The following is a 24,461-nucleotide window of genomic DNA, read 5'->3' on the forward strand; positions in this document are numbered from 1 at the left end:
TCAGAAGGCAGTGCTCAATAGTAAAATTCAATATGAGAGAAATAAAGGGATTACATGGCATCATATCAAAACCATGTTAACTATAAGGATTTCCTCTTATAAAAAGCAAAGTTGATGTGAAAGACTGAAAAAAGGTAGCAGTTTTTGACAAGATTTTGCAGGACAAAATTAAGTTTATGATAACTAGAATTATTCGCTTATCCCTTTTTTTATTTCATCCTGCAAATACTGCCATGCCTGCAGAAATCCCATCGAACAATCACTGTTCAACTTTAAAATTCACTTCCTGAAAATTTACGTTCAACTTTTATAAAAGTGGGACGAAAAACCTGATAAACAAATTTATTTATATATTTTAAATCTGGATAAATCATTATATCTCAATCATACAAAAAAACGGGAAACCCCTGGAATCTAAAAATGGAAACTCGCTGGCCACCCCAAGTTCAAAAATTTGTGGGAAAAGAATTCTAAATTTGAAATTAAAAAACTACTCTTCACACATTTGACTTCTGAACACAGTTGATGGCCTTGGTCATTCGCGGAATAACAATCATGTGGAAATCCTTTGACTGAGCCAAGCCTAGGATCGTGGAACTCTAAAAATTGTTGTGTTCAAGCACAGTTATAATTGAATAATACATTAAAAAGACAATAATCTATATTTTATAATTTCTCCAGAAATTCAGAACTAAAAACTGGCTCGAAAATTTAGATAAGAAATTAAACAAATGTTTAAATTACTCGAAACAGTTATAGGAATTTAAAGGAACACTTGTATTTGACTTTTCTAGTTGTTTAAATTCTTTGGTGGTTAACATTTTTTCATAAAAAATTACAGAAGTCTTATTTCACTCTATTATCAAATAACACACAGTTATCTCTGTTATTATAACAGTTTTTATAACATAGAAAAGTTAAAGTAATTTTTTCGATTTTTTTTTTTAAATTTTGGCAGAAATTCTTTTAGTCCTGATTTTGCACAACAAGTAAATTTAATAAGGGAATTTGTGTGGGAAAATACAATGTTTCATCAAAACATTACAAAGATGTACTGCAAATCCATAAAAATATTCACTTCGATGATAATCATTCCTAGGATCTTGCACGAAATTGTATGTGATCAAACCTCGAACCTAATTTGTTACATTCGATGTTTTAAAACAAAAATCAAAATATTTTTTTTTTTATTTTCAGCGTCTTTGGCTGCTCATTTAAAAGATGGTTAACCGTAGGATGAAAGGCTACAAAAAGTTTGTTTGTTTATAGAGACTTGACGCAAAACATTCCATGGAATTATAACGATAGCAAGGCTAACATTTTATTTTTAATAATTTTCACAAGTTTTATTTTTAAATGATTGATAACTTTTTCTAGTAAGAATTAAGCTCCAAAGGCATCGAAAAAACATATGCGAGTTGAAAGTAAATTTTGCAGCGATCTCATATGCATATGCGAAAACAATGCATAGTAACTTAGCATCAATATTTTCAGAACATTATATGTAAACTATTACACTTTATTAAACTACATATTTAACTTATGTTTTGTTTGAAACCTTAAAAGTAGTCTTAGCTAAGCTGGCTTAGGTTGGCTTGAGTTTCTTTGGAGGCAGGAAGTGAGGTTCCCTCAATAAGAATAAAAATAAATGTTGAAAGAGTTACAATATTATGTTAAACAATTTTTTGTAGTTTTTTTTACTAAACTTATTGCTTCGTTGCGAAGCTTTTTGAAATGCTCTCCAATATTTCCTCAAGCTTTTAGGACAGCTGCAAGCAAAATTTCGCTATTAATTTTGTATTTTTTTTTAAAGATCAGCTCTCAAAATCTCTTATTTCTAGAATCATAATTCTTAATTTTATCTTGCACTTTAAAGTCATGGGTTCTGAATTCAAAGTTCAGATTTGTTGAATAGCATAGTTGAATTCTGATTTCAACCAATCTAAACTACCTATTTTTTTAATAATAATAATTTATTTAAAACTAATGTTCGGGTTAACAATTGATTCCATTACATTTCATATCACTATCTCATACCAAGAATAACCAAATATAATTCTTTGTTTCATAATTAAATTTTGAATTACAATTTCACTAAAATATAAAATTACACTATCAATGTTTCTGTCCAGCGACTTTAATATCATTTATTTGAAAATTCTAATATTAATTTCTTTTTCCGCATTTATTTTCAAAGTATTTATATCTAAATTGAAAATCATATCGATTGTTGGGTTGCGGTCCAAACCCCACTTGGACCTCGCAGTGGACTGTATGGGGGAATTTTCCGATGAGGCAAACCTTGGGCTACATTTAACATATATTTAACGACAATAATTTAAACTAAACTGGGTCTAACTTGACCTGTGCCAGATCGCTCTTAACACTACTCTAGATATGATATTTTAAAATGGTGAAGATTGTTCGGGATTTTTCTTCATTTTTGCTGTTCTTCAAAAAGTTTAGCTGTGAAAATCAGATGTTTCGCTCATCATCAAGGTCTCCTCAAATCCTTCTGCTACGTGGGATTTCGACCATGAACCATTGCAGCATCGTGTTTAGGGTCCATAGCTAGTCTACCAACATAGATTGAAAAATAAAATAAAATGGGTAATTCTGAGTTGAAAAGAAAAATTTTCTTTTTTTTTTTAAATTAAAGTTTGATCCACTGTAGAATTATTCCCAGAACTGTTAATTCTAGACTACAGAATTTATTGCTCAGAAAGTTACTTTCTGAATTCATAATTTAAATTTTATGTCGTTATTCCTCAACTCTGTAATCAGAACCTTGAAATGATTAAAAAAGGGTGCTTAATCAATGATTGTTACGAATCTAAACTTATTTGTGAATGTATTTGTTTCTTATCTTTCAACTCTTGCTTGAAAATCAAAACACAAGTTCTTCGGATTTTTTCAGTGAATTGTACTAAATCTAAATTTCAAATATTTACAAAAAAAAAACCTTATCTAATTTGGTTGGTCATCATCGATTCAAGAAAATCATCAGCTACGGAATTCAAATTCTAAGATTATGTTTCTGAATTATGGTGTGTTTAAATTTTCCTGTTTAATTCTGTGCTATTACTATTTGTATTTTGAATAAGTCTGGAATAATATCTCTGGATTCTGCTGAGTTAAAATTAAAACAGGCTATCTGCTTTTTTTGTGGTACAACCATTTCTAAAACCGAATTTTAAGAGCCCTCGATCGATTAAATTGTTAAATGGACAAATCAAGCATAGGTTTACTTCTTTTTTGGAAGAAGCAATTGGCGTTGAGGACCTAAAATATGAAATAGGGTGCGAAATAAGAATAGTAGGTATCCCTAATGTTTTTCTACAAAAATTAAGATTACTTCTTAAAATTTATTTTGTAAAAGTGAATAATAATGCATCTACCAACTAAAAATAGATAACTGTATTTCTAGGCGTTTACTAGTGTTCCAAAGGTTTGGAAAGAGGTTTTAAGAAATTTCCGTCTATCACTAAGGAGTTTAACATTTTATAATAAGGCCGGAACAAATTTCAAATCCTTCTTTTGTCACTCGGAGTTGGAACATCGCAAAGGGGGGGCAATAAAAAATAATTCGAAAAACAAATAAATTGGTATAAATTGCACGAAAGCTTGTATACAACCAAATTTCATACTATATTATTGCATGAAACCTATAAATCAAGTATTTTTTTTATCGAAAAATTTAATAAAATCAAGAATATAAAATGTGAATTAACTTGCATCTTCCAAAAGTTGGTTCTTTGTCTTGTAATCTTTCGGATATTTGAATTTTAATTTGAAATTTACTTAAAATACTTCAAACTTTATTTATTCCCCTCTTCGGGATTTTGAAAATTTCGAGGGGGGGGGGGGGGGTGACAAAAGAAGAAATTGATATTTGTTCCAGTCTAATATTATAATATTATAATATAATACTTTATTAAATTGCTTAATTTCTTCATTAATATAACGTGAAATGATAAAACATATATTCTACGCTGAATTTGAATCCAAAAATCAGGCTTTCCATCCAAAAACATTAAGTTCACTTAAACACATTTTTTTAGTTTGAAGTCGTAGATGGCATCACTGTCTTGCTGTTAAACGGAATTGAGACCCATTTTTGACTACCCGGCATTAATTAAGGTGTGCTGGATGATTTTGTTCAAGAAATAAGTATTTGGTACCGCATGAACGCCTTGGCAATTTCTGGATCATTTAATCAAATAATTAAAATCGCATCAAGGTCACTAAAAAGTGAAATTCTTGGAACGATAATCAGAATAATGTGATGGAGCATGATGGACCAGATGGCTATCGGTATTATTGGTATGATTTGCAATTGAATCGGAAGTTGAGAGAGAGCAGAAACTTCAGCGGTGAAAATTCTGGTGCTGGTGAGTTATTGAAAATCCAGAAAATCTTTCTTCAGCGTGAACTCCAACAAAAATGTGTTAGAAACCTACTCGAAATTATGAATATGGGCCTGAATAAAGCTGGAAAATCTTTAATGAGACTTAAATTGATGTTAACTGCAACAAGGTGCTGCCATCTACGACTCAAAAATGGAAAAAGTGTGGTTTACTGAAAAAAAAAGAGTTTTTGATTTCAACCAGTTTTTTTCTGATTCGAAATTTACCCGGAACGTTTATTACATTATTTTACTTTATGTTAATGAAGATGTTAAGTAGTTTGATAAAGTGTTATATCTCAAAAGTGAAGTTCCTTAGTGCTGGAGGAAAATATTTTAAGAAGTCCTTTTCAAACCTTTGGAATGCTCAAATATGCCTAAAAAGGCAGTTATCTATTCAAATAGTTCGTGAAAGCATTATTATCTACGTTTACATAGTAAATTTTAAGAAATAATCTTGATTTCTGTAGAAAAACATAAGTGGTATTATTCTTACAAGCGAAGCTGATACTGGTACTTTTCTTGTTTCGCTCACTGTAGTCCCACTGTAGCCATATTTTGAGGTAGGTTATTAGAAAATTAGAACCTGAAAAAAACTTGAGTTTATATTAGGAAAAACCGGGCAAACAGAAATTTTGAAATTAAAAATGTGTTATCACCCCGAATAAAAAAAGGGCATAGCACCATAGTATTGGTAAATGTTTCCCTAAAGCGTTTCCAAAATTTTCATGAAGTCCTGATAAATATAAGACGCCACAGTGCTAAACCTAGAATCGATTTCACTTATAATATTGAATAATATTCGAGTGATGCCTATGTATTTTGCGTTACCGAATCTTTTATATATCCTTGCTTCTGAGTTCAAAACTTTTTTGAATCCCGATTCCACATGAAAATTTCCGGCTTTTTTATCTACCAAATTTAATACAGTTGACATTCTCATATTAATTTAAAAAAGTAGGGAAAAATTCCCTCAAACGAGAAAGGTTGAGGGAAAACGCAAAAACTACAACTGTCAGGACTAGTTTGGCGCCCAAAATTCAAACACCTACATATGTATGTAAAACAACTTCCCGGAAGAGAGTCCCCAATGTATCTGGATGTATATATGGTTTGAGGTTTTGATGTCCGAGAAGTTTGCCGAAAGAGAAAACTGTTCCTAGTTCACTTAATCTCGGCAGACTTAAACACTGGTTCTTCTCTTAGAGGGGAGAGGCGTTGAGAAGAGTTTGGAACCAAAAGTTTTCGCTGATATGGTTTATGTTCTGTGTAGATGTTGAAATGAATATCGGATCTCCAGAAAACATTGATAAACATGGCTCCGAAATATTGTTTTGTGGCACTTTGAACAGAGAAAGCTGCAACTTGCAAGCTGTCGGCATGTATTTAAAATTAATTCCATTTGGTCGGTGTCTAACCTTATTTAGTTCTTTATGAATGGGCTTTTTCACCTTCGAATGGGTAGGACGGGAAAAATATTTTAGGCGAGGCACAACCAAAACGAAAAATCTAGCTTTCCATTTTTGTCACCTTTTATTTTGTTTTTGAGAAATTGAGGTTGAAACTGAAAGCGAAAATTCACTAGAATTCTATATTTTGGTGTTGAACTTTTGAGCGTTTTTAATTGATCCTTTTTATTTTTGTTTCTTTCCAGGTATGTTTACAAACTTCTCTAAGGGATGCTACTGAATAATAAGCTACAAATCCAGGTAAATCCTACAATTAATGTGCGAGGGCAAAGCTAAAACATTTCCAGGGCCACACAATTCTGCCCAATTTTTTCCGGGACCTCTGCTCTACCGATTAATTTTCAGTTATTAATATGCATTTTAAAAAGCGGAGTTCGTCAGATCGCTTCATTCGCGGGAAAGGTGGGGACAACTGATTATGCACCCGGCAAAATCCGAAAATTGCACAATCATCCGTGCATAAATTTAATTATTCCGAGGGTAGTGAGCATCCATAATGCATGTAATCAATTGATTCGTGCTCATAATTTATTTTCGGTCCGGATTTGGTCTGGTTCTTTTTTTTCTCTGCTGCTGCTGCTGCTGCCAGAAGCCTGAAGAAAACACCCACGCCAAAAAATTTGGGGGAAAGGCTAATTAAAATTCCCGTCGTTTTTTTTCTCCGGGACCTCGTGGAAGAAAGGCTTTTGCAAGTTGCCACAAACCATTTTTTAATCGGTCGCAAATGTCTCCATTAATTTTTCGAGTAAGCTCTTCGATGGCATTAATCAACGTGAAATCTCTAGTGAAAGAATCTGGGAGTTCATTTGCATAAATTCGGGAAAATTTCCCCGGTGGTCAATTTACTGATACTGTTGCTTGCTCGATGTTGCTCATTTATGCACCCAATTAATTTTGGAAGAAATCGTGCAGAGTTGCATCAAAAAATCATCGTGGGGAAATTAATCAACGTTCGGACGATCGGACGGTGAAAATTGATGTGGACATACGATTGGTTATGTTGTCGGCGACAAGTAGATAGTGGATCAGGTGGATTTTTTCGATTTGGAAAAAGGTTGAGGAGAAAGTTTAATGACGAGAGAATTAAACAGATTTTAATATGACTGCTTCAGTTAATTAACCGTTGCTGGCACCCCTTCGGTCGTAATTAACGCAACATTTTAATACAAAACAAATTGAGTAAGATTACGAAACGATATGACAACAATTAAAAATGAGTCAAGGGACGAAAATCTAGACACAGTTTTGGAAACTAGACAGCTGATGTTGAACAAGAGGAGAGAAAAAAAAATAAAAACATTAGAAGAAATTCTGGAAAGAAAGTTGGGATATGGAATAAGACAGACGATTGAAAATGGCTAAACATAATTGTAATTTGTACATTTACTTTTAAATATCATGTATGTTTCCAATTGAAATGTGATGAAAAAAAAAAGTTCGACTAAGTTTAAGTTTATTCTCTTCACAAACTCATGACATCTGGTGACTCTGAATTTCTGGTAACCCAATTTTTCTGCAAATGATAGAGAATTTAATGTTGATTATCTCATCAGAAATCAATAACTTTTTGATAAAAAATGTTTCTGAGAATTGTACCGAAAGTTTTAAAATTGAAAAAAAAATCCTTCAAAAAAATTAAAATAATGCTTTGTAAGGAACGTTATCGTTATAGGCAAAGATTTAGTCAGAGAAGTTTCACAAAAAACATAAAAAGGCGTCATTTTTCGAATAAATTTCAAATCAAAACCAGAGTACACTAATCAGATTTAAAGAAACTGCAAAAATTCGGTTGTTTGTTTTGACCAAAAAGTGAGCTTTCTAGACTACAGACGTTTTAAAATTCGAAAAAAGTAACTCAAAAACTCAACACACCCTAAAGCTATTTTGGAAACTCCTTCTAAACATTGTTCTTTTTTTTAGAACAAATAGTTTGAGTTTGAATTTTGAAATTTTTCACATGATTTTTCTCAAATTTCTTAAACAAATACAAAATGAGAAATTTAAAAACCTATGAAGCAATTTTTTTTTATATTTTACATTTTTTGAGGAAGTTTGATTTCAAAATAACCATGCATTTTTCTACAAACATATAATATCTCAACTTCGGGTTCCCAAACGTATTATTATTGAGCTGTCTTTTTCTTAAATATTTGGGACTTGATTCCTGAAGATTTAAAGTTTAGAAGAGAAAAAAAAGTTAAAAGAGTGTCAAAATGATGAAAAAAAATTAAAAGGAGAAAACAGTTCGGAGCGTGAGTTAAACAATCAGAGTTGGCATTAAGACAAGAAGGAGTGAGAAAAGAGAAAATGGAAAAAACAAAAAAGGAGAAAGACATCAGAGAAAACAGGGTGTAAAAAATAATGAGATTAGTCGACAAAGAATGAAAAAAAGCCGCTATTGATAAAATGTAAAACTGAACAAAAGAATGAAAATAAAAAAGAAAATTGAAAGACAACTTATGTATGTGCATAGTGGAAAAAATGTGGTAGAAAATCCAATAATGTATGACACTCAAAAAATAGAGTCTAAGGGATTGAGAGAAAGAAATTCAGAGAAACAAAAAAATAGACAGAAAAATAAAGACGTTTTAGTGGAAAAACGAGTTATATTTTATGAGAATCAAGAGAATCAGAATAAAGGAAAAAAAAAGTTTGAATAAGAGAAAGTTTGACAGAATCTAAGAGCTTCAGAGAGTTAAAGTTAGTTAGAGATACATTTTCGATAGTTAGAAAAAGTTTGGATGAGAAAAGTTTGAGAGAGTCTGAAAAAGCTAGAGATTGGTAGGCAGAAATCTGTTATAGTCTGACAGAATCTGAGAGAGATTGGGAGAATTTGGAAAGTCTCAAAAAGATGTTAGATAGAGTTTGAAAGAGTAAGGAAAAATCTGAAGAAGTTATAGAGGATTAATGAAGGTTTGAAAAAAATAAAGAGGGTTTGAAAGAAATTTACACAATTTGAAAAAGTTACATAAAGAAATTGTTAATAATTAGAAAGTCTTTGACAGATATTGATTTTGTAAGAGTTCGAAGGTGTTAGAGGGATCTTAAGAAACATGAGAGAGTTGGAAAGAATTAGATAGAATTTGAGAACTGCAGAGATGGTATGGAAAAATTAAAAGGGGTTGAGAGAAAATAAGAGTAATTTGAGATTGATGAATCACATTTAAAAATTATGTACTTTATTCCAGAAGATTTCAAAGAGTCTGAGAGAGTCAAAGACTTATAGAAAGTAAGAAGAAATTAAAGAAAATTTAAGAAAGTATCGGATACATCCTCTCAAAAACTGCTTTACTGCATTATTTTATGAAAAAAACAGAGTCAGGAGATAATGAAAGTGAGAAAAATGAGAGAATTACACTGCAGGTGCTAAAAAGAGAGAACGAGAATGTAGAATGTAGAAAGCATACCAAGAGGGTGAAATAAAGAGTGGATGATATTACACAAGTGTTAAACAAAAAAAAAGAGTCAGTGAAAAAAGGACATCAAAGTGTGTTAAAAGAATTTTAAAAAACATAGTTGTTGGTAAAAAAAGAGACAGAGAAAAAAGATGAGTTAGAAAAAAGGTGCATAGCTGTGTGAATTGAGAAAAAACCAAACAACACGAAACAACGAAAAACAAAAGATATGTGATAATAGAAAAAAATAATCCTGAAAAAAATTATCCGATTGACTGGAATAAATAGAAGCCCAACCAAAAAAAGTATGTATAGAGTAAGCGAGAAAACGAAGTTCAATAAAAAAAAGTCAAGTTAAAAAAAGTAAGAAGCTCAAAAGAAAGGAAATTAAAAAACGAGAGGAAGAGAGAAAATAAAGTCAGCTGGCAACGCTGATGAGAAATTGAAAGATTCGGTTTAAGAGAGTTTGAGAAAGTTTGAAAAATTGAGTTAGAGGCCGGATAGGAAGAGTTTGAGAGGGAAATAGGAAATTGAAAAAGTTCGAAATAATCTGAGAAATTTCGAGAACTAGAATTAGTTCGAACTCTATCCGAAAGATTGAGAGAGTGCGAAATAATGAGAGATTGAAATGTCTGAAAGTGTTAGAGAGATAGAGTTAAAGAAAACGTTTGAGACGAGACAATTAGAGGAAATGTAAAAAAGATTTCAAGGCTTTGGGAAATTTTGAGAGAGAGTGATAGATGTAGAGAGAGTTTGAGAAAGTTTAAGAGAGTTTAAAAAAATCAGAGAAAGTGAGAGAGAGAGAGAGAGAGAGATTTTTTTTCGAGAACTGAAGAGAGAGCTCGCTAGAATCCGAGGGATTTACATGCGCGAGAGATTGAGAGAGTTTGAAAAATCTGAAGGTGTTTGAGAGAGAATTTGTCTATGAAAAGTAGTCTATGAAGAGTTAGCGAGAGTTTTATAGAAGTAGAGAGAGTTTGAAAAGGTTTTTGAGATTTCAAGAGAATCAGAGAAAGTTCTGGATAATACGGAAGGGTTTGTTAAGTCAGAAAGAGTCTGAGAGAGTTAACGAGAAATTAAGATAATTTGAAAGCGTCAAAATATGATTAAGAATATTTAAAACAGTATGAAGAATCTGAGAGTTAGAGAAAGGTAAAAAAAAGTCTGGGAGAGTAAATAGTCTTAGAGAGAGTAGTAGAGAGTTTGAATGAGTTAGAGAATTGAGAGAAAATCTGAGTAAGTTTTGATAAACTTAAGAGCTCGGAAGTATCTGAGAAAGTTTAAAATATTCGGAAGGATTTGAAAATAGATAAGAATTTAAGGAAGCTAGAGAGAATAGAAGAAAGCGAATAGTAGAAAAATGCCCTATTTTTTCCAAGAAATTTATACTCAATCCATGCATGAATTGAAAAAAATAAATAGAAATTTTTTAAATACTCTTTCATTATTCATAATAAAGTTCTTCTTCTTTCATAGTTTAGATAGGTGTTCTATTTTATAGAAATGTTTTATTTTTTCTTCTTTAAAAATTGATAGAGCTTGATTTTAAAGCTAGATTATTATGAGGAATCCTTTAGTAATAAAAAAGCAAACTTACTTTTATCAATGATTGAAATCTTTGCATTTGATAAAAAAAATTGGCAAATATAGCTTAGTGGAATTGGGCATAGCATTAGATTTTTTTCAAAACAGCCTTTTATTTCTTAAACAATCTACTCACGCTCAAATAAAAAAAAGCTAGATCTATCAAGGTCTTGAAATTTGATCATTTGATGAATAAAATTTTCAATAAAAGATTATAGATTTGTGTGATTCAAATCAGATTCTTCCAAACTAGATCCAAATTGAGGATTTAAGATTATTGTAATAAATTCCCCCAATAAAGGAATTCTCGGTTGAATATTTTTCGAGAATATAACATGTTTCTTCATTAGCAAAAATATTTTGTTGAAAATAATTCTATAACAAAAGTCCTACAGAAGATTTTTTATAATTAATATCCAGCTTTTTCCAACCAAACAAAACTTGCAAACTCAAATTCTACTATATATTTGTGATTTGCATTCCTCAACAAATACTCATTTCGACCATTTTAACAAATGCGGAAATATCTCGTATAATCTTTCGCACGAATGTATTACATTCAAAAGAAATGCTTAAATGTTATAAGTTTTATGATTAATAGAAATAGTAAATTTGTAGAATTTGGTCCAGTGATTTTTGAGATATAAAATGTATGTCGGTGTTTTTTTTGGCTTTTTTTTCGCAGTCTTTGAGGTGTTTGGCGAGCTGAATCTAATTTAAGTTTTGTATATCAATTCGAAAACAGAATTCAAAATTGATATTTGGATATGTTTTTAAATTTCAAAATGATTTCTGAAATGTACAAAAAATAAATTCCAAATTTAGACAGATAAGAATTTAAAATATAAGCCAATAATTGATATCTGTTTTAGAGCCTCCAGTCATGAATCTTTGATATGAATTTGAATTTATTATTTCAATTATTTATATTCAATTCGACTTGCGAATTTGAATTAAAATATGAATTTTTAATAAGAACCTGATTCTACATGTTCAATTCTGGATCGCCATTTTGAAGCTTTTTTATGTTTGGATTCTGCATAGATATAAAGTTAAAAAACTTCGAATCTGATTATGAAACAAAAGCTCGAGATGGTTTCTGATTTTCCTCACATGCATAGGAATTTCGAAAACGATGAATCAAATTTCGAATGAAATGCTAAACAAATTTGAACGACGATTTCGAAACAGCTTTCCACATATTTTTTGTAATGATGATTCGAATCGAGAATCCTAAACTGGATACATAATCCGAAATATGAAAACAGAAATACAATTTTGTTTCGATAATACGGAGCCCCCAAACCCCCCACCCCAGCATCATCAAATTTCTACATAAAAGTTCAGAATTACAATTTTGTACCAGAACTCAAATTTAGAGATCTAAATTAGAAATATTTACATGTTTCAGTATAAACAACCACACATCGATTTCAGGTTCCGGAATAATAATTTTACTCTCTACTGCATACGAGCCCAAAAATGGTGTTTTTTTACATTTTTTTAGCTATTTTTCAGTACTGTTATATTTAAAAATATTTTAATGCATTAGGCAATATTGAAACCATCTGAGGTTTTTTGTACAGTTTGATGTGGGATTGATTGTGTCGAAGGACTGAGATAAAGGGAGGAAATACGTCAATGATCACACAAACTGTGCAGCCAAATGATTGAATTTGTGGTAGTTTGTGACAATTTGTTAGGGAAAATTAGAAGGTTTGAGTTAAAATTAGAGAAACCAGTGCTCAGAGTGAGTGAAAATGTGGGAATTGTTGCAAATTGTTGCAATTTTTGAAGCAGTTTTGGAATTTTGATCATCACTATTCCAAATGCAAAGAATTCTCTTTTGATTTGAATCCCTTGGATTTAAAGTCATATCCACAACAATCAATCTTCAGCCGAACTGAAGCACATGTTATCAAGATAACGAGGCAAGGGGTCACAGTAAAAAGTCGTAACGGTACCACCGGGCAGCAAAAAGTATCTTTGTCAGAAGTGGGATTCGAACCCACGCCTTCAGAGAAGACTACGACCTGAACGTAGCGCCTTAGACCGCTCGGCCATCCTGACTGGTTGTGGGGTGGGGTCGGCTAGAATCGATCGAATCACGCTAGGGCCGACTCGATCCGAACGCCGCGCCTCGCCGCCGACACACCCGAGCGATAATAGCCAGCAAACGAACGAACGAACGATCATCGGAGTTCCGTCGTCGGCGCTCGCTCGTTATCACTTGTTTGCGTTATTCTTCTGTTGAGTTGTTCGCTTTGCTACTTCTGTTTTTTTTTCTCTGTTGTGAAGTGTGAACTACCCGTCGCGTGTTGTTTATTTTTGCTGTTCTTCACACACGTCATCAGCTGCCTGTCCATGGGTTGATTTTATTGTCTGCTTGCATGGTTTCCGTTTTGTGTTTTACATTTATGGTTTTGTGATTCATCGATTAATGACGATGGATGCGGTGTGCATGTTGCCCCCATGTTGTTTGCGGGACAATTGGTCAAAATCCTATTGGACAGTTGAATAGTGTTTGCGCGAAGTTATTCTTATTGGATATGCGATCTTATTAGTTTCTATTTTTAACTGCTGCCTGGCGAAAAGAAGATAGGAAAAACCTCTTCTGATGTGTTATCTTTGTTTGACGGTTGTCTAGCTGAAGCGTGTCAATTTCGTTCTTTTCGTTTTAATATTTCTTTTTTTTCGAAAGACAAGGTTTGAGAAAGTTGACAGCATTATAAAACTTGATAATGGATCAAGATTATGGTTGGTGTTCAAGTTATTTTTTTTTTCCATACAGTATTCGCTCAATGTAAGACTCAATAACATGTGTTCTAAAAATAATATATTTTTATCTTTTCTTTTGTTCATTTTATAGGCACAATTTTTCCGTATGTTTGGGTAACGTGTCGCTATTAAGCCTACCCCAATTCTGATCTTCTATGATATCAAATAACACGCTTGGGCTTTTCTTTCAAGAGTCAGAACAATAAGTTATTAGTGAGAAAAAATGCTAACTTCTAAACCGTGTTGGTCCAATCACTTTGCAGTCTTCGACAAACTTGTTTAAAATACATTTCAACGAAACTTTGTCTTGAACGTTGAGTTCTCAAAACATTCATCTTTCTAGTTACAGTGTCCACACAGAAATTTTTGTTGACTATTACGTGTCACTGAAACTGCAATCTTTAAAATAAATCAACCTGTAATTAACTAAACCTGTAATTTTAAATTGTTTTCCTTGAAAGTTAACGAAGATTCATTTATTATTACAGCAAGTGTTTTGTAAAAAAGTTGTACACTGAAAATTTGAATGTCACGTTATTTGTTTTTTCGACCTGGAAAATTACGGTAAATGTCCTGCTCCTTTTTGTTACAGGACATTTGCGTAATTTTACAGGAAATAATTTTTGCTGTGTAATATAAAAAATAGTTTTTTTATAACTTTCTCTGGTAATTTTAAAATTTTCCAAATATTATACAATTTTTTTTAAATGAACTGAATGTATGCTTTAAGAATTATATTTAGAAAATGCTTAAAATAGTCCTTTGAAGCCTCAAGCCTGTTGGATTCCAAAGCCAAAAACCTTTCATTTTTAATACGGTCGATATCCCGGAAGAATCTTCATTGAACAAAATCGAAGCATCCAGCTAACTTTTCTTTAGTTATCTGTTCATTCTTAGAAGTTATTAATTCATAAGCGGCAATCAGAAAATCGACACAAACATTATAGGATTTCGGGACAAAAGCCTTTTTTTAAGGGTTAGTGCACAACTTTCACGTCGTTTGATCGGTAATCACGTTATCATTAAGTTCCATATTTATCATTAAGTTCCATATTTGCATTTTAATTGATGATGATCCTCATAAATTCCTCCCCCAAATGATTTTTAATTTCAATAAAATAGTGTTTACATGTCAGTTTTTAAATGAAATATGCAATCAATCAACGTTTATGTGTATTTTACAGGGTGGCCAGCGAACCGGGAATTGAAAATGGCATTTCTGGGAAAACCGGGAAAAAACCTGGAGTTTTGAATCAAAGCCGGAAAAAAAAACTTTTTATATTGCTTTATCATCAGTTTATTCATTTCATCACGATGACATTTTTTCATTTTTTTTTAATCAATAGTCATTTCAGTATGGGAAACCATTCGGGAATAGTGAGAAAAATCGGTATTTTAATTTCATGAATCATGAGTATAATGCACGGAAAAGTTGGTAATTTATATAAAATCAAGATTTTAGAGCTCAGCTCATACTTTTTCGGGCTCTGAGCTGTTCTAATTCCTGTTCAAAAATATTTTAAATGTATGTATTTTAAATTAACGCAACATCGAAGAAAAAATTTTCGACCATTAACTGTTTTAAAGTTCAAGGATATTGTTCAATATGGAAAAAAAACTCATTGAAAATTATTAACATTTGATTACTGCGAAGCCAACGTTACCAACGTTAAGTTTTGGTAAATAACTTTTATGGCGATGATTGATATAAGAATTTTATATTTTGTTCCGTAGTGCACTTTCTTAACTAATCTCTGGAAAAATTACATAAAATATTGAAAAAGAGATAAGATTTTTTCACTTTAAAAATAATGTTATTGAAATTCTTTCTTTTTTTTAAAAAAAAATTAGGTTGTGCTGAATCGAAACTTGAAAAAATGAGCAGCCATGTAACAAACATATTTGAAATGAGGAAACAATTTTCAAGAGTCTGACCAAAAAATCGAATGAATTCTTTTGAACAAATAGAGATGAAAAAGACTGATATAAATTTAGTGTTTCATTCAGTCCTAACTCATCTGTAAATGAACTAATTTTCTTGAAAAGTAATATTTCCCAAAGGTCTTATTGCCAAATGCTGTTTTTCAATCATTTTAACAGTAAGATTTTTTACGTTACTTTATTTGTTTTTGGCTGTTTTGAATTGAGTTCTCGTATCGTTTATAAAAAAAAAACTGCAATATTCAGTAGGTACAAGGTTTAATTATAACCATAAACTAAAATATAATAAATACGGGAAACAAAAAACAATTAAATTTTGTTTGGTTGATTGAAATTTAAGGTAAAAAAGCTACCAAGTTTAAAAATGATTCAAGTATAAATTCTGCATTTTTACTAGTTACCACATTATTTATGAGAAGTGTTGATAATAGCTAGACATAAGTTATTGAATTACGGAATCACTTATGAAACTTTGGAATTTTATTCATCAGAAATTTGTCACACAAATTTATAAAGCAAATTCCGCCCCAGAATAATATATGAAATTTGGATTAAGATTTAAAAACGTATTCTAAACAAATATTGAAAAGTTATCCACCAAATAACCTGATTCATTTTATAATGCTTAGTAAGAATAACATTCAGCGGAATGTTTTCTCAGAATTGCAGAGGAAAATTAAAGTACCATCCAGTAGTATTAACGTCAATGTGACTCCGGAGCTAAGCATCATGAATTAAAATTTAAATCCGAATAATGAATCCAAGCTTTAATTTAAGTTTTGATTTATACATCGGTCACTCAATCCGAAATTATTCAAATATATTCAAAATTCCAGAATTCAGAAGCCAGATCTGATTAGTAATATTCAGTATTTCTTTTTCTGGTATTTTCATCAAAATTCAGTATGAGAGAAGTAAAAGTATTTTAATTGACTCTTCAACTGGAAATACTGAAAGTATTACTTGGCATCATATCAAAACTATGTTAACTATAAAGATTTCCCCCTATAGAAATCCAAGTTGGTGTTAAAGACTGAAAACAAGGTAGAAGTTTTTGACAAAATTTCGCAGGATAAAGTTAAGGTTCTGCTAACTAGAATTATTTGCTTCTCGCTTTTTATTTCAGTCTGCAAATACTGCAATTTTTTGTAGAAATCCCAACGAGCATCACTGTAATTTTAATTTTTTTAAACTGTAAAATTCAATTACTGAAAATTAACGTTCAACTTGTATAAAATGGCTACTTTTTTAGTCGAAAAACCTGATAAACAAATTTATTTATGAATTTTAAAATTGGGAAAATCATTATATCTCCATCGGGAAACCGGGAATTTGAAAGTCGCTAGCCACCCTGATTTTAGAAAACTTGAAATCCGCAAAAATATGAACTTATTAATCTTGAATTTCAATCTTTACAAATACTACATAATAAGTACATGTTGGAATATGGAAATTCAAGTCAAGTTTCTCAATCGCAAAAAATATGTGAAAGAAAAAATAGTAAAATATGGTAAATAATAGTTAGGTATAGGTACGATTGTGGATAAATTTCAATGTGAAAAATAGATGATACTACATTTGCTCTACATGATACAAGGTGGCCACTCATTCGTGAAAGTCGGAAAATGCGGGAAAAAGTCAGGATTTGAAATCCATCGGGAAAATACGGGAGAAAGTCGAGAATTCCTACAAGAAATCGGGAATTTTTGACTAAACTGCTCAGTGCATATATTTCAGTGCCTTCAATGCTTCAGGATAACTTAAATTTGTTAAACTTACACTCAAACCACGTTCTTTAAAATTTTATTCGAAATTTCGAGCAACTCAAAAATGATATAAATTGTAGACTTTAGTCCAGTTGCGACCGAGAAATAGCTGGTGTAAATTAAAGATTTTTTTTTGCGTTCAACTTGTACCCTCTTTTGTTTGGGGGTTACGGAATGTCTTAGCCAAAATTCCAAACATCAATTTATTAAGCACATACCTAATTGAGCATGGCTGTAAAAATCAGTGTCAGCTTTCAATATTTAATTGGATTTATTGTACTGTACGGCCAGTTAATTTCCATCTGAATTCATACGATAATGAACTCAATCCCGAAAGCACTCTGCACACTCATTCACGAATCGGCAACATCTGTTGTCAGTATACATTCAGGCTCTGTGCAGGTTTATGAGATAAGCCAAACATCATTTTCACTTTCAAGCACATAATGCGAAAAGTGAAAAATGCTTCATTCCAATATCATTAAGTTCAGTTAAATGGTGACAAAGCTCGGACGAATCTACTCGCAAGACTTGTTGAAATTGAATAATTGCTGCTGGAATCGCTATTTTTAAGGTATTGTAAGGTGTTTGGTTGGTGGGATGGTTGAGAAATGAGTGTTCTGGTTGACGAGAAGAAGGCTGACGAGGGAGCGTGTGGTGCCAGTGCGAGGGACAAAATCATGACAACAAATTACGACAAAACATGACAGGGTTGCCAGCGAACCGGGAATACCGGGAAAAACTTTGGAATTTCATCTCGTCACCGGGAATCCGGAAAAACGGGAATTTCGGAACCTCACAGGGAAAATTGCCATGCTTGATAATTGTTTGCCTAGTTTCAAAAATATTTTTGAAACTATTTCTAAATTTAAGAGTTTTTTTTACAGTATTGATATAGATATATCTCACAAACGCTTATTTTCGTTCATTAGTAAACAAAAGAATTTTGAATGGCTTTTAAAACAAATTGCGGAGGAATATGATATCTCATTTTTTCGCTTTGCGCAAGTGTGCTACACTTACAAGCTTAGATAACTCAAATATTATCAATTTAGTAATGAAACTATTATCGACAAAACAAAACTTACTACAGTCGAACCTGGATAAGTGGGAGTCCAAAGTACTAAACTTTTTTTCTCGTACAAAGAGGTTTCTTATTTAACCAGCTCCTCTTTTATAGAGGGTCAGCAAAATACAAATGCATTAAAGTGATCTTATTTAAAATTTGTATCCAAAACAAGCTCCTTACGAAATCTAAGGACTTAACCCTGATTACATTCAAACGATTGAAGTTCAGCCCTGTTTTATACACGATATTCTATATTTTCACTTTAGTTCAAATGACTATGGCACTACTCAAGTTTTTCAGTGATTCGTATTTAAAAAACATTTTTTTCTAAAATATGGATTTGTACAAAAAAATATAACTGCATTCAGAAAATATCTAAATATTTAAAAGCAATCTGATGATTTTAAGTTTTCTGAAACCAATCCTTATTCAAGTTAACAAGCTGATTTGATAATATATTTGGATGTAGTTTTTATATATTTCTATACAAACTATACAATTTTTGTCTAGAACTCTATAAAAATTCTAGAATATTTCACAGTGGCTGAAAAGTACTACATTTTAGTTTCAGGATCAATTTAACCGGACTTATTTTTGCAAAATTATTGAAATCGTGGAGCAAAACAACTAAAAAATGCCAATTTCGTTAGATTCGTTGAAAACCTTTCAATTTGATACGAAAAGACTACGTGTTAAAATACGTCAAAATATTGGACATGATTTCTAACCGGTTAACAAGTTTTGGGATACAATTGTTAGAAATTTGAGGCCCTTTACATTGAATTTTTTTATTCAACATGATTTTATGTTTAAAAAAAAACGAGTATTTGAAATGGAACAATCATAATTTATACCCGGGAAGAACCCGGGGAAAAACCGAGAAAAACTTTGAAATTTCAAAACGAAAAATCGCTAGCAACCCTGACATGACAAATATGACAAAATTATGACAAAAACATAACAAAGTTGGCAAAGTTATAGCATAATATTGACAATAAAATAAAAAAAACACGACAAAAAATGACAATTGGAAAAATACGACAGAATTATGACAAAAATCTTACAAACATAACAAAATTATGATTACAATATGAAAAAAATCTGAAAATAAAATGACAAAAATTCGACTAAGTAAAAATATGATAAAATGATAAAAATACGACTAATGTGGTACCTGTCAGATTGTTGCCATGCTTTTACCACAGTTTTCATAATTTTGTCATGTTTTGTTATTTTACTGTCAATTTTTTGTAATAATTATGTCATATTTGTCAGATTTATGTCATAATTTTGTCTTTTATTTATCACATCATGTTATATTTTTGACAAAGGTTTATCGGATTTGTGTGATTTTTTTTTTGTAAATTAATGTCAGATTTTTGTCATGATTTTGTATTTTTTTTGTCATGTTTCATCATTGTATTGTTTATTTTTTGTCATACTTATGCCATAATTTTGTCATATTTGTTTGATTTTTGTCTTGTTTTGGCATTTTATAGTAATTTTGTTTTTCATAATTATGACATAATTTTGTCAAATGTCAAATTTGACAGATTGTTATCATTTTATTGTCAAATTTGTCAGATGTTTGACATACAGTTGTCATAATTTTGTCATGTTTTGACCACACTTATCATATTTTTGTCATAATTTTGCCATTTTTTTATCACAATTGTCATATTTATGACATACTTTTATTTTTGTCTTTTATTGTAATTTTTTTTGTCATAATTTTGTCATATTTTTATCACATTTGTCATATATGTATTTGTCATATTATTCAGATTGTTGTCATATTTTTACAACATTTTTCATATTTTTGTTGATATCAATTGCCATAAATTCAATCCCCAAGACAATATCATCCGTGCTTTCAGAAAATTTGCAGCACTGAGAAATAACCAGTCACATATGTGTTATTAACAAAGCATTAGAAATTGGAACTTCGATTACGGGTTGATATTTGCATATGAAGTGAAGTCAGAGATTCGTCATTTACTTTAAAGATATTTCTTGAATCGATGAGTCTTTTATAATGAATCGGTTCAGAAAAAAGAAGCAGGTATTTCAAATGAATAAATTTCCAATAAATGCGTAGCATAGTTACGAATTTTAGGGCTTATCATCTAATGTATGCTAGAATTTAAAATTTGAACCCTTGGTAAACTTTTTAATTAACATTTGGTTGGATTTGACCAGGCCGGATTGAGCGCCATTGCCATGAGAGAAAATTTTGAAACAACGGAATTCGAAGCTCATCTAAAAGATTCAAAATGCAAATACGATTGACGAACATTAGTTCCTTGTATTAAAAACTACTGATTCTGGTTCTTTTAATTCATAAATATTGTCTCTTGTAGGAATGATTCGAACATTCAACTGAACTCTGTTGTGGTATGAGCCTACTTGGTTGAATGATTCAACTGAATCAAAGCAATCGAAAAATTCCTTTTAATTCAACCACGGTAAATGAAAAGTTCATATTCGATTGATCAATCGAAAACGCTCACTGAAGAAGGTAGTAAGTTGCTATCGAAATACTGGTATATGAACTTTTCATTTACCGTGGTTGAATTAAAAGGAATCTTTCGATTGCTTTGATTCAATTCAACTGAAGTTTTTCCAAAAAATGCTGATTGCGTTTGTTTCGGTCTGGTCGAATTCCGGTATAAAATAATAACTTGAATAAAACAATTAAAATAAAAAGTATTTTTTGATTATTCATTTTGAATTCTTCAAAATTAAAAGTTTTTCGTATAAAATTTGAACTTTTGAAAATATGTCCTAAAATCTTTCAAATTGTTAGCTTAATTTGTGAAATGAAACCTTTAGTAAAAAAATAAAGAACTTACTTTCATCGATGATAGAATCTTTGAACTTAGAGTCTGGTAGATTTGGTTGGTTTGGTTTGAGATAGAAATTGTTCTATGCTCAATTTAAAAAAGCTGTATCTATCTATGAGTTTTGTGCAAATTAAAAAATTTTAAACATTAGTGGAAATGATTCAAAAGTTAAAATAAGGGACTATAATTTTGCGGCCAAAATCTGATTCCTATAAACTTGATCCAAATTTAAGATTTTATTTTATTTTATTTTTGAATTTCTCAAACCCTGGAGTCTAAATAGCTTCGTTTTGGTTCAAAACTTATCCATGATTTTTGCAGAATTTTTATGTAACGTTTATGTGAGTTAATTTGAACTTCAGGTTTGTATGGAAAAATTGATTATTTTGTACTGAAAAATCATCATCATTTTTGTTTCTTCTGTGGAATTGAGCCTGCTTGTGGTTTTTGTGCCAATTTATGAAATTTTCCGCTGAACAACTTTGTAGAAGACCGTAAATTCTTATCTTATTAGACAAAAAAATTATTAGCTGTTTAACAGCGGTATGCCTTTTAACATCGATAAACAATAAATTCAATTGACATCACTGCTGGATGCCTAGCGAGGTATTGCATGACTACTTTTCATGCAATACTTGACAAAGTTGTTCAGCGGAAAATTTCCTTTTGAGAATTTATAAATCGGCACATAAACCATTAGCAGGATCGATTCCACAGAAGAAACAAAAATGATGTTGATTTTTTAGTACAAAATATTTAATTTTCCCACACAAACCTAAACATTTAAATTTACTCATGCAAACGTTTCTTACAAATTTTGCAAAAAATCATAGGTGAGTTTTGAACCTAAACGAAGCTTTTTCGCTTCAGGGTTTGAGAAATAAAAAAAAACCAAATCGACTCACTATAGTGCACAGTGTTTTGAGGCTTCAACGATCTTTTTTCAAAAACTTCTTCAAAAATTTAGTGTCAATTGAGTGGGTTGAGCCGTATTTAACCCTTTTTTTCACCACACCCCGTGACCTAAAGCTTCTGGTAGTGTGAATAGTTCAGTGTTCAACAAACTTATAGATTAGGTTAATTAGGAAACAAACAGTTAATGCAAAGCAAAACTGGACCAATGACACTCCGAACAACTCTGCTGGCTGGGTTCGACCTGAACCAATTTTCTCTTTCGGGCTGGCTTGGCGAGTTGGTTTGTTGCCTACAGAAAATAGATCATGTTCCTTCCTAGATAGATAGAGTTGAACTGAACATTGTCCATGCCTATACTGTGTGTGTGGGGGAGTAAATCGAGACGTGCAATAATGGACACCAGCAGAAGGTTCAACGAGGGCACCCCCAGGTTCGAGGTGATTTCAACAGCTCAAAAGCTCTTCTGGCAGCCAGCAACGGTCACGATCGGGCAAATAAGGCTTTCCGAAGTTAGTCACCTAAGAACTCAAGTCCCCCCATTTCCAATAATGTAACCAAAAGTGGGAAGCATAAGTTGATCGTTGCAATTGCATTTAGCATAGCCGATCAGTGAAGCTTTCTTCACTGGTGTTAAAGCACGAGAACATTGTGTGGGAGTACAAAAATAAATGGGTCAGATCTTGGCCAATTTCAGTGAGATATGCAAAATTTTACACTAATAACATTTGTGGATATTGTGATAAATTGGAAAAATTAAAAAAAAAAAATCATCTCGTTTATCTTTAAAAAGAAAATGCAATAAAAAATGGTTTTAACGCAAGTGGAAAAAGGTCGGAAATGAATATAAAATCAAGAAAACAAACTGTCTAACGAACTGACAGTAAAGCGGCTACCAAACAGCGAATATAAATAATTTGACACTAATTAATTCGAAACGTTTTCCATTCAGCGACAGGAGATAAATGACTATAAGCATGTAGATAAGTATATCTCGGGTTGAAGGAGTAAAAGAATTGTTGTACAAAACAAATCTGAATCGTCTGAACTAGTCTCTTCGGTGCTGGAAATGGGTAATTTTATGTTGGGCCACATTTACAAAATGTTTGTTAGGACACGCGTCTGGAGAAATTGCGTGATGACCAAATTTAAATTGATGATAATCACTCGTAATTTGGTTATTTCAAACTACAAATAAGCCAGGATTAGATTCTTAAACATGTTACTTTTTTCTGTTTATTTATTTATTACATTAAACTTTTACAATTAAGACCCCCTCTACCCGAGCGTGCTAATGAGCGAGAAACGAAAGCAAATAAGAACCAGGGGATCACGAGAGATTCGCATTCCGGACAAAATTATAATGACAAAGATAATAATAATCATCATAACGATAATGAGAAGAGGAAAAAAAGGCTACAAAAGTCAAATGTCCGTGGCGTGTCCGATCATCGACATTGAGGTGGATTGTTTAAAAAAAAGAACATCCGAGAATAGAGAAATCCCGGGAGATTATCCCGGATTGTCCGCGCGGAGTGCAGCCGAATGACTATATCCTATTTTAAAATGCGCCTTCTTATCCTGGAAGCTGCAATTGCCAAGGCGATTATGAGAAATTGACATTGGACGCGGTGCCATCAAAGTGTGTTTTTACTTTTGATGATAAGTTGGCTCTCGAACATAACGAACGTATTCATGGCTGTCAAGGCGTAATAACCTAATTGAACGTTATTATTATTATTATCTATAAAGACTAAACGCTTCAACCTTATAACGAATTCTCGGGATTTATAAACCAACTTGGTTTAAAATCCCGGGTCCCCTTGAAAAAATATCCAAGATTTACATCGAAATATTTAGTACCTTTAAAAGTAGCCTTTAAAAAAGCCATAAAGAGACTTTTTTTTTATTATCTGACGGGTTTGCGTCGGGGGTCTTCAGATCTTCCCCAAAATTGAAAATTTGATTCATTTTTACGACTTATAAACACATGTATGTTTTTTTTAAGATTTCCAATATTTTTATTTTTCGAGTCACATTCTGTTAGGTTTTTTTTGTAAATATATCAAAACCTTATTTCAAAGCTACATAATCAAAAAAATATTTAAAAAAAAAGTTTTTATTAATGAATTTTAACTTGAAAATTTGGAAAAAAGCTTAAAATGGTGTCTAAAAGTAGCGTCTACCTCACCGAATGTTTTGTATAAAAATACCATAGTATAGCTCAATTTATGATGCAACTTTAATCTGAAGATACCAAAGTGGGCCAACTCCTTTAAGAGTTATGAAAGGAATCGAT

The 24,461-nt window shown here is 31.5% G+C and overlaps 1 non-coding gene across 1 annotated transcript; it reads right to left on the bottom strand.

Annotated features, from left to right (window-relative positions):
- Positions 1 to 12,840: 12,840 nt before the first annotated feature.
- On the bottom strand, positions 12,841 to 12,923 carry Trnal-cag (transfer RNA leucine (anticodon CAG)). The gene has a single exon. It is a non-coding gene; the product is annotated as a tRNA-Leu (tRNA).
- Between the last annotated feature and the right edge of the window lie 11,538 nt (positions 12,924 to 24,461).

This window comes from Uranotaenia lowii, unplaced genomic scaffold (assembly GCF_029784155.1).
Source record: "Uranotaenia lowii strain MFRU-FL unplaced genomic scaffold, ASM2978415v1 HiC_scaffold_141, whole genome shotgun sequence".
In the NCBI taxonomy this organism is placed as follows: Eukaryota; Metazoa; Arthropoda; class Insecta; order Diptera; family Culicidae; genus Uranotaenia; species Uranotaenia lowii.